Raw genomic sequence first — 12287 nt, 5'->3', positions numbered from 1 at the left:
TAAATAAGCTCACCAGCTTAAATATCAACCCCTATGTCACAAGATGGGTTGCAAACTGGCTCAGGGATAGAACCCACATTGTCAGAATAGCAAGTGCCATGTCAGACTCTAAACCAGTTACAAGTGGTGTCCCACAAGGCACAGTCCTGGGACCTCTCTTGTTCGGTATATATTTCTCCAAGGTACAGGCTAACACGGGTGGACTATGGCTGACCAAGTTCGCAGATGACTGCAAACTGGGTGCTATAATCGACTCTCTGACTGACACAAGTATCCTCCAAAAGGGTCTCATAGAGACAGGTAACTGGTGCCAGAGCCATGGCCTAAAGCTAAATGCCAAAAAGTGCATAGTCATCCCCTTTGGAAAAAACAAAGTGCCCACAAATTACCACATAGGTGGTAATCCATTAAGTACGGAAGAAGTAATTAGGGACTTGGGGACCCACGTAGATAGCAATCTCTCCTTTGACAATCATGTTGCCAAAGTGGTTAGAAAGACCTTCTATATAACCCACCTTATCATGAAAGGGTTCACATCTAGATCAAGAGAGGTCATTGTGCCCCTCTACTCATCACTTATCAGGCCCATAATTGAGTACAATGCCCCGTTTGAGATGTACCTTACCCGACAACTTCAGCAACTGGAAAGTCCCCAAAAGTATCCCACCAAGAGGATCAAGGGGCTCAAACAGATGCCCTATGCAGTTCAGCTAAAGAAACTCCAGCTCTACTCAGTTAAGTACCACCTCTCAGAGGTCATCTGTGTCTGACGTATAAAGCCATGTCCAACCCAGAATTAATGGACATGCTTCACCTCAGGAAATCTAAATCCCTTAGAGCTACACGCCCCAGGGACCTGAACCTCAGCACAGAAATAAATAGGACATGCTGGAGAGACAGATTCATATCCCAGAGGCTCCCCTCACTCTGGAACAAAATCCCAATCCATGTCAGGCAGAGCCCCTCACTGACCCTCTTCAAGAGAAATCTTGACGAATGGATGGGAGATCATAAGTTTACCCCTGGGATCTCTTCTGTGTTGCTGCTTGACAGAAGTACAGTAAACAAACCTTAAAAGGGCTACCTTCTGTGACCTACTATACAGAGGCACAGTCAACTAATCTAAAAGGGTGGCGTAAGCCAAACATACTCTGGCTAGGCTTATAAATGCCCTAAGGCAGATAGCCTAGTATCAACCTAAGAACCTATGAACCTATAAGCTCTGAGAAATGTGTCCGAGCCTCTACCTGCTCATGCTGGTAATTATATTCAGTCCTACAAGAAGCTTAGCACATCAAATATTGGCATATGGTACACACAAAGAAAGGTATCTGTTTCAGTTCACTATACTTTTATGTGGAATTTGTGAAGTAGCAATGCTTGTCAGTTAATGTTTCATTTTCATTGATGGTTATCCTGTTTCACCATTGTAGTCACAGGACAACATGTGCAGGTATCCATCCCTGAGCAATCAGATGTTCATAATATTTAAAATCAGGATTATAGTCTTCATTGTTTATCCTAGGTGTAAATCAATACTTCAGTGGCATTAAGACACTAGGGGACATCTACACAATGTGGACAATGACAAAAAGTCCACATGCTGTGAGAATTGCTCTTTGCCTGTGCCCTTCAGATATGAGATATAAAATGAGATTTCACTTTGCACAAAAACACAAGGCAACCTTGAGAATAGATGATGAAAGTAAAGTGGTGGTAAAGTTCCTGGGAATTTTTGCATTTCCTCAGATGACAACTCCTTCTCTAACTGAACAAACCAGATGTGTCACTTGAACGATAACAGCTTAGAACAAGCCAATAAACCATAGCTTTTGAAGTCAACCAATGACATATGTAACAAGCTGTGATGTAGTAACAATATTCTGCACTTCTCTCCAGTTTTACTGTTATCTTTATCTGACTGGCGAGGAAACACATTTTACTAATCATTGCCTATGTGAACTCTCTTAGCATAAATCGGACTCACATTGACAATCATTTGTGGTATCACAAATAGCTGGTAGTTAGCACAGAGGATTAAGGCTTTAGGCAATCCACAAACTACTTCCTGTGGTACAGAGATTCCTCAGGCTTTACTTGGCTATTGTCTCACCTTGAACAAGATCATTATTTGGGGAAATTGGTGCCTAGGTTCCTTAATGATTTTCTTTGCCACATGCCTAATGACTACATGTGAAATGTGGCCTATGAACCTATGGCAAAAATAAAACAAATGCTTATGATAAATAATACAAGTACATTGCTTTCATTTCAGCAAAAACAGAAAACTGTGCTATCATTTCTGCCAACAATCCATGAAGGAGTAAATACATTTTTAAGGTGCTACTTTAGGATGGCAGTTAATAGCGAAACTTTTCTATTCATTTTCAACTAATTCTCATTCTATAATTTCAGGAATAGTTTGTGGATTGCTGCTACCCTGCACAGAATACAATGACTTCAGCATGTTGTACATACAGACAGTATAAAATCAGGCAGAGGAATAATGTGTCATTTATGTTATATCAAACGACCTAAAATCCGACAGTTTTGTAACTGTAAATGTGGAGCAGTGCTGCTCCTGTTCACTTGAAGATTTGTTTTATTGTATAAGTTAAAAATGAGCATCATGCTAACAATATCAAATCAATATTATCAATATCAAAGAAACTGGAGTACTCATTGTAGCACTTATACTTCTAATAATCTTAGGTGGGTTTAAGAACATGGGCAGGATTCACGATGGCTTGCACGGAGTCTAAGAGTCGTGTAAGACTCCATGCAGCCATCGCGATCCAGGAACAGCCCGAAATCCCGTGTAAGAGACCAGATAAAATGACTCTTACACGGGCAGGGCGTGGATATGCTAATCACCTCACTTGCAGCCGAAAGGCATGCAAATGAGGTAGATTAGCGATCCACGAAGCTGAAACCAGTAAGAGTCGTATTAGGTGCAGAAATGTACTCAGTTGACAACTGAGTACGTTACTGCAAATAACACAATGGAGCCATGACAGCTCCAAATAAAGTGTGCAAATGTTGCAGTCAGCATGCCAATGGCCAAATATGTGGCCATTGGCATGATAACCCGATGCAAACATGAAATAATTTTTTTTTTTGGCGATCGGCGATGTTTAAACGCAGCGCACCCCCACGCAAACGGGCTGCGCAATATAAAACAGAAAAATAAAGGTTTGAAACCCACAAATGTGGGTTTTATGTAATGCATGGATTTGCAATGCAGGGACTAGCAGACCAAAAACAACATGGCCACCGTCTAGTGGTTGCTAAGGGGGGAAGCTGAGTGTAAGACATGTAACTAAGCATTAGTAGGCAATCCTATGTAAATGAGTGGTAGGATAGTGAATCACACTGTCACATAGCAAATGAGCACATTCCGTGTAGTGTAAGAGTTAGATAAGGGGGAGTAACAGAGTAGGAGATAGGTGACATCACAGGGGGGAATGTCAGGAAGAAATCAAGCTCATTGGAGCAAAGTGGTATGTGAAAGATGTCAATCACACAGCATAAAAAGAGGAGTGTCAACAGATAAGCATGAGAAAGTCAAGAAATGGAAGGTGTACACTGTGGCCAACACCAAAGTTTCTTGCTGTACATGCATGCGCGCGTGTGCGCACTGGGAGCCGCGAGTAAGACAGAGTGCGCGTGTGTAAGGCAGAGTAAGTATGTAGGAGCCTGTTTAAAAATCTGTAAACCTGTTTGCGCTGGTGTGTGCGCGTTTTAATCCGAATAAGCAGATTCTAGTCCGTGTAAGCATGTGTGCGCATGTGGTAGCCACTGTGAGTGTGTTTTCGCTGGTATGCGCGCTGCTCCCCCCTGAGGAAACAGAGAGGAAAAAGGAAGAAGAAGAAATAGTAGGAAACTAGCAGGGAATACTTGTAGAGGTAGCAGGTGAAAACAATTAGAAGCAGGCAATTACACAGGCAGAATACAAGCCCAGCCCAGCACTTAAAACACTGCAAACAGCATTGCAGTATGTTTCTCTCAAGAGACACTGCAAGACAGGAGTAAGCTAGTAGAAGTGAAAACTGAAAAAGCTGCACTCAGACCAAACATGCTAGGGGCTGCCATAGCTGTCATAAGGAGACATAGGAGATTGCTGAGGGTGGTGACAATGGAAGTGCTGCCAGACAACCCACAGTGAGGAGACGGAGAAGAGTGTACAGGCCCAGGGTCACCTACCAGGGGTTACATGAGCTGGAGATAGTGGAGCGCTATAGAGTGGACAGAGACCTCCTGCAGCAAATTGTTGAGCTGTGCAGTCCACGCCTCACACACAGAACCAACAGAGGGGAACCCATCCCAGTGGAAACCAAGGTATGTGTTGGCCTAAGAATACTAGCAACAGGTACCTTCCAGAGACCAACTGGTGATATGATGGGGATATCACAGGCATCAGCCTCCAGGGTACTGAACCAGTTCCTGGATGCCATGTCAGCACATGTCGGTGAGCATGTATATTTCCCCAATGCCCGTGAGGTATTGGCCAGCAATATGCGTCTCTTCCAGCAAATAGCGGAATACCCTGAGATAGTGGGTGCAATAGACTGCACGCACATACGCATCAAAGCACCAGCTGGTGAGCGGGGTATGGCCTACATTAACCGCAAGGGCTTCCCCTCCATCAACGGCCAGGTCGTGTGTGATGCCCAGGGCATAATAATGAATGTGTGTGTTGGCTGCCCTGGGAGCTACCATGATTCCCATATCTGGCATTTGACGCAGCTGTACCAGACATTTGCCAATAGGAACATCCCACATGGTCACCTAGTGGGGGATGCAGGTTATACACTGGAGCCGTGGCTGATGACACCCATCAGAAACGCACACACACCCGAACAGGAACGCCATAATGAGGCACATGCACAAACACGTAATGTAATAGAGCATGTGTTTGGGCTGCTTAAGTCATGGTTCCAGTGCCTGGATACATCTGGTGGAGCCTTGCAGTACTCAACAAATACATGTACCCAAATTGTCATGGTATGTGCTATGCTACATAATATGATTCTGCGAAAACAGCTGCAGCAGGACCAGCATAGGGCCGGGACAAACAGCCCCCCACCATTGCCAAGGCCATCACAGGCAGAGCATGACTCAGAGGAGGAACAACCTGAGCCTGCCCCAGTAGGCAGAAGGAGGCGTGCCCAGTATGCCCTGGCCTTGGCAAAGAGGCAACGCATAGCACATACACTGGCTCAGTAGGAACCCTGGGAATGATACCCCTCTCTGACTCACTCATATAGGGACGCCTAACATGACACAACCTGCTCTCAAACATGTACAGGGAGTGTAGTATGTGCATCCAACAGAGGCAGCCCTGCAGCACCACCTGAGGCATGATTGCCATGTGTTAAGCAATGTAACACCATCTAGTATATGCAAACACCATCTAGTATATGCAAACATGAAGACCCAACCTAACATCTCACCCTCACCAAGCATGATGCCACACTATGAAGACAACAAGATCAAGTACAATAATTGGCTGAGGTATTGCTGTTAGCAAGGGGGAACACATGGCTGACAGCCTGGGCTGACATGCCGAGCAAAACATGATGCCCCACCTGCTAGGGATGGCATGCACCCAGCACACCTGGCTGTGTGGATACTGGCAAAGGCTGTTGTCACCCCCACTGTGCCTGGAATAGGTAAGTCTGGAAACACAAACCCACCACCATAGGTAGCACAAGGGATAATAACCTGGACGTAATGCTACCCAATGCCAGAAGTCTAACCTGCAAGGTGCATGCAGACCAAACCCACCACAGCATGGAGAATGGTAATATGTGTTCTGTAACAGAAACCTGGGCAAGGCCCAGAAGAGCACCCTAATACTACCAGGTTATGCCTCATACCATGCTCTACAGCTCCAAAACATGGAACACACGACAATAGGAGTGTGGCTACCAGTAATTATCAAGGATAACCACACCCCAGGTTGGTACCACAGCAAGAAGCAGCATGGACTATCCACGGGCAAGTAACACTGTCTCAAACTGTGTACCTGTTTGAAGCCTGCTACAGACCACACACACAAACCCAGGTACCCCAGCCAGCCTTCCTGAAGACACTGCAGAGTATGAATGTCTCAACAAATACCAAACAAGGCACACACAAAGTATGACATAGGTGGCAATCCATTATGTATGGAAGAAGTAATCAGGGACCTAGGGACACAAGTGGACGGTAACCTGTCATGTGACACTCACATTGCCAAGGTGGCCAGGAAGACCTGCTATATTGCCCACCTTAATATGAAAGGATGTGCATGTAGATCTAGAGAGGCCACTGTGCCCCCATACTCTTCCCTTATCAGGCCCATACGTGACAACAATGCCCCAGTTCGGATGTACCTTACCTTACACCTGCAGCAGTCAGAAAGACCCCAAATGTACCCCACCAACAGGATAAAGGGTCCAAACATTGGACATCTGCATCCTGGCTGAAGAAACCAGAGCCCAATTCAGAAGCATACAGCACAGTCAGAGGTGATGTATGCCTGATGTACAAGGCCATGTCCAATCCAGAATGAATGGACATGCTCCACTGCAGAAACCCCAAATCCAGCAGACACACCACAGTGAGATATCTGAACCTCCACACATAGATTAATAGGATGTGCTGGAGGGACAGATCCATAACCCAGAGACTCCTGACACTCTGGAACAGAATCCCAGTCCATGATAGGCTGAGCTCCACACACAATCTCAACAAGAGAAATCCGGTGAAGTGCATGGGAGATAGTAGGTGTACACTGGGGGCCATCCCTGTGTCACATCTAGGAAAGTAAACTCTACGTGGGCATAATATGCACATTGCAAGGGGTGTTGAGACCCACACACAGTCTGTCCGTGCTCAAACAAGGCCAGGGCAGATAGCCTAGTATGAACCTATGAACCTATGATGATACAAATTGTGCAGGACACAAAGGATTATCACACAGCTGTCCTACCTGATGGTAGGAACCATGGTGATAATCCACAGATATGCTCTGCAGCACTCTAATATGACAAACAATACACCAAACCCACACACATTGCCAACAGCCTACCAAACAGATTCCTTCCAAACTCCCCACCAGCACCTAACTGCCAAATATCTATCCCAGGAGAGTGCTGGCCCCCGGACATTGCAGATGCTGAGGTAACAGCCAGCATCCACAAAGCACAGCACACAGCATCAATGGTACCAGATGGTGTCCTGGGTTGTGTCCAACAAGTACTGTAAGAAGAATGGAACAGCAAATAGCAGTACTGCACACTTTCAGTCCTACCACAGGATATGTACCCAAAGAGCAGTGTACAGCAACAGTGGTCCCACACCACAAAGGGGGTGCCTGAATGGATACTGCAAACTATCACCCCTCAACCCCGACTATCTAGGTTGGCAAAGTAATGGAGAGGATGATCATGGATCCCATGAATAACGAGATTGGGTACCTGCAGACATTGGACCTTACCCAGTGTGGCTGTCATAGGGCAGATCCTGCCCCTTACACATGTCTGACTCATGTGAAACGTGCACCAAGGCCATTGATGTGGGGAATGTTGATCATACAGCCTATCTGGACCTTGCTAAACCCTTCCATACAATACCCTAGTTGGCGGTACAGATAAGCTCACCAGCCTAACTATAAACCCCTATGCAAGTAGATGTGTTGCAAACCAGCTCAAGGACAGAACTGACCTGGTCAGACATCCTGCAGCCATGGCAGACTGCAAACCAGGTACAACTGGCATCCCACAAGGCATGGTCCTGGGACCTCTCTTTTATGCTATATATGTCACATAGGTACAGGCCAACATGGAAGGACTCTGTCTGAACAGGTTCGCAGAGGACTACAAACTGGCCACCGTATCGGACCCTCCAGCTGACACAAGCAACCTACAAAAGGCACACATAGAAACAGACAAGTGGTGCCACAGCCATGTCAACAAGCTAAATGCAGAATAGTGTATAGTCAACCCCTGTGGAAACACAGTACATGGCCAGAAATTACCACATAGGTGTTAACCCAGTAAGTACATCAGGAGCAATAAGAGACCTGGGGACACAAGGTGATAGATATCCTGCATGTGACAACCATGTGTCTGTAGTGGTTACAGAAACATACCATATACCCACCTAATCATGAAGGTAAGCACAGCTTGGTTAGGGTAGGTCAATGTGCCTCTCCAGTCATCCATCAGTAGCCTCACAATTGTGTACAATGGCCCTTCAGGGATGTACCGTAGCAGACACCTGCAGCAACTGGAAAGACCACACAAATACCCCACCAGGAGGATCGCAGAGCTGTAACAGATGCCATGTGTCGCCTGATTAAAGAAACTGCAGCTCCACACAGTGCCATACTGCCTGGCTGGAGGTGAACTGTGCCTGATGTATAGAGCCATGACCAACCTGGTATCAATGGACATTTGGCACCATGTAAACACTGAATGCTGGTGACCTGTGCAGCTGACAGGCCTGAACCCCAGCACAGACATAAACAGGACATGCTGTACCGATTGGTCCATAACCCAGAAGCTCATTCCACTCACGACTAAACTCCCACTACAGGATATCCAGGGAGTCCCTCAGTGACTGTCATCCAGAGGAATCATGATGACTGGATGGGAGATGGTAGGTGTACCGTGGATATCACCTGTATGTCACGGGTAGACAGAGGCACAGCACACTAACCGTGACATATGTCATGGCAAACACCAGTAAATGTGTGTTGAAGGACAAACACTCTCTGACTAGCATTACAAATGGACTAGAGCACATGGCCATTGTTTGTCACTGTCCACACAAGTTGTGGAATACATTAACAATGTCGGACAATCATGTACTATGCTGTCCATATCTGAACAAAATGCAACATGGTCATATCTGCACAACTGGCCCTCAACCAGTCTGGTGTGCTCACTATAAATATTACAAGCAGTGATAGGACTGAAACCGATTATACTGTCCACCACAGTGAAAGTTCTGCACCAGTACACTATACGACAATACAACTGTTTGGTCAGCAGGAAAGGATGATGACAACTGTATGCAAACTATCCCATGGTGACCCTGCAGGCACAGCATAATGCCTGTTAGGTTCAGACACAAAGCAGTTGGGCAGTAAGAACACAACCTGATGTCCAACACTCAACTGTACATATGATATATAGATGGCGTCCACACACAAACAGAAATGTGGTGGTCCACAGATCCCAACATAAGGAAAGGTCACACTGGGCATGCTCGCACACTTAGATAAATGAGACGTGGCAGTCAAGAAGCCATACAAACTGTGAACTGGGCATGCTCACACACTTAGGCCATGTCACAGTTCAGCAGTTGCACACACATATCTGGCATTTCTATGTGTTAACACAGGAACCTCCCACAATACAGACATCTGCCCAGTGCACACAGTGAAATTACAACAGAGACATAAGTAAAGTACTGGATCCCACTCATATGCAAACATCTCCCACAGTACACACGTTGTTTATAGAGATAGGGAAGACTATGGCAATAAAGACCCACAAACAGTATATGAGCAACAGATACTTGCATCTGACAGGTAAACATATGGCCGTAGAGTGCAATACTAGACTGTTGTCCCTAGGGAATACAGAAGGCTATCCACAGTGTATTTGGCGTCTGCCTCCACAGTACAGTAGGCCACTGTGCCTGTGCAAAGTTAATGCATAGATATGCTCTCCCCTGTACTGATGGATAGTAACAGATGTACATACCTCTTCATCCATAATGATGTCAGCACACTATACATATGTCAGGAGCAGAAATTATACCCAGTAATGTGAATAGCGCGCTCCACTACTGCGTTTCTAACAAGTGTCATAACATAGTTAGGTAGGGGTTTGAATCCTGCAAGTGCTCAGTGTGTGTATGAATGTGTGTGGGGGAGTAGTGTGTGCAATTCCATGTGTAAGAGAAATGTCCCTTTTGGCAACTATTACTACACAACACATGCTGCATATTCCACTGTCTAAACACTGATGATGTCAGCACCCTATAAGTACAGCAGGAGAAAGCAATACCCCCAGTAATGCAAATAGCGCGCTCTGCTAATGCATCTCTCACAAGTGTCATAACATAGGTAGGTAGGGGTTTGAATCCTGCAAGTGCCCAGTGTGTGTGTGAATGTGTGTGGGGGAGTAGTGTGTGCAATTCCATGTGTAAGAGAAATGTCCCTTTTGGCAACTATTACTACACAACACGTGCTGCATATTCCACTGTCTAAACACTGATGATGTCAGCACCCTATAAGTACAGCAGGAGAAAGCAATACCCCCAGTCATGCAAATAGCCCACTCTGCTAATGTGTCTCTCACAAGTGTCATAACGTAGGTAGATAGGGGTTTGAATCTTGCAAGTGCACAGTGTGTGTGGGAATGTGTGTGGGGGAGTAGTGTGTACAATTCCATGTGTAAAAGAAATGTCCCTTTTGGCAACTATTACTACACAACACATGCTGCATATTCCACTGTCTAAACACTGATGATGTCAGCACCCTATAAGTACAGCAGGAGAAAACAATCCCCCAGTAATGCAAATAGCGCGCTCTGCTAATGCGTCTCTCACAAGTGTCATAACATAGAGAGGTAGGGGCTTGAATCCTGCAAGTGCACAGTGTGTGTGCGTGGGGGAGTAGTGTGTGCAATTCCATGTGTAAGAGAAATGTCCCTTTTGGCAACTATTACTACACAACACATGCTGCATATTCCACTGTCTAAGCACTGATGATGTCAGCACCCTATAAGTACAGCAGGAGAAAGCAATCCCACTAATAATGCAAATAGCATGCTCTGCTACTGCATCTCTCACAAGTGTCGTAACATAGGTAGGTGTTTGAATCCTACAAGTGCACAGTGTGTGTGTGAATGGGTGTGGGGGAGTAGTGTGTGCAATTCCATGTGTAAGAGAAATGTCCCTTTTGGCAACTATTACTACACAACACATGCTGCATATTCCACTGTCTAAACACCGATGATGTCAGCACCCTATAAGTACAGCAGGAGAAAGCAATCCTCCCAGTAATAAAAATAGCGTGCTCTGCTACTGCGTCTCTCACAAGTGATCCAACATAGTTAGGTAGGGGTTTGTATCCTACAAACGCCATGTGTATTTTTGTCACACAGTTTGTCCATGTGTGTGGGGTGTCATTCCCAATATTGCACGACATACATTATATCAGTAATGTCAATGCACACATGATGTATGTGTGTGCCACCTACACATATGTACCTGTGAACTGCAATAGTTCCCATGTCCGAAGCCTGCCTCATGTGAATACATGGAATATGCATCAGACAACTGTATGACTGTGGTGTTCTGTGCAGGGGCTGCATGTGGTATGTGACTAGACAGTGTGGGTTGTAGATGGTGTCATCCCACCAGCGAGGGATACATGACTGGTCTGGAGCATATAGTCCACATGTTGGTGATGAACAGGTGCAGCATGTTGTCACCTCTTGTGGAAGTGGTAACAAGTTGTTCCATAGCAATGCAGGGAATGAATGATAAGAACCCTTCAGATAGGGTCTTGGAGCTAGAGTACTGCTCACACTCTATGTTTGGGTAGTCGCAGTACAACCATATAATGGTGTGTGTAGAGACCGTCATATTCCCAGTGTTGTCAGGAAGGCAAAGTGGGTTTCCTAGGTATGGGAGTGTGGTGTGTGCCAGGCTATGAACCTGAAGGCAGTCTAACCCACTGTTAGTTGCACATGGATAGGCTCTGATGCTTTGTGCAGTCCCACCAACCTGGGGGTGTGTGTATCTGAGGTGCCTGTGGATACATCCCCCCTGTTCTGGTTTGGTGCATGTGTAGGGGACGACAAGCATGGTATCAGGAATGACCTGGCACTGATGGTGTGCACCTGGGATCCTTGTACCAGGAGTCTGTTACTGCACGGATATTGCTGTACCCCATGCTAAGGACAGTTCCCACTGCATGCATCTTGAGGTTTACACTGCTGCTGTTGAGTAGCATTTCTATTAGTGTCCTATCCCGTGTGATACCTGTGTAGGTGGATATGTAATGTCAGCCTTGCATACAAAGGCACTATGTGTGTAGCAACAGCCTCTGCCAATATACAACGGCCCATGGGTGACAGGTGCAAGCTGTCCCAAGCAAAGCAATGTGGCTTGTCCAGCATGTAATCCCACACTGACAGGCATTGGATCCCCTTTGAATGTCACTGAAACATACGTTAATTGCAGAAACTGATGATACTGTCTACATATTGTGGCAGCATTCT

This window comes from Protopterus annectens, chromosome 8.part0 (assembly GCF_019279795.1).
Source record: "Protopterus annectens isolate FY-2018-M chromosome 8.part0, PAN1.0, whole genome shotgun sequence".
Taxonomy (NCBI): Eukaryota; Metazoa; Chordata; order Ceratodontiformes; family Protopteridae; genus Protopterus; species Protopterus annectens.
The sequence above is the reverse complement of the archived record's forward strand: the minus strand, read 5'-3'. Positions refer to the sequence as shown.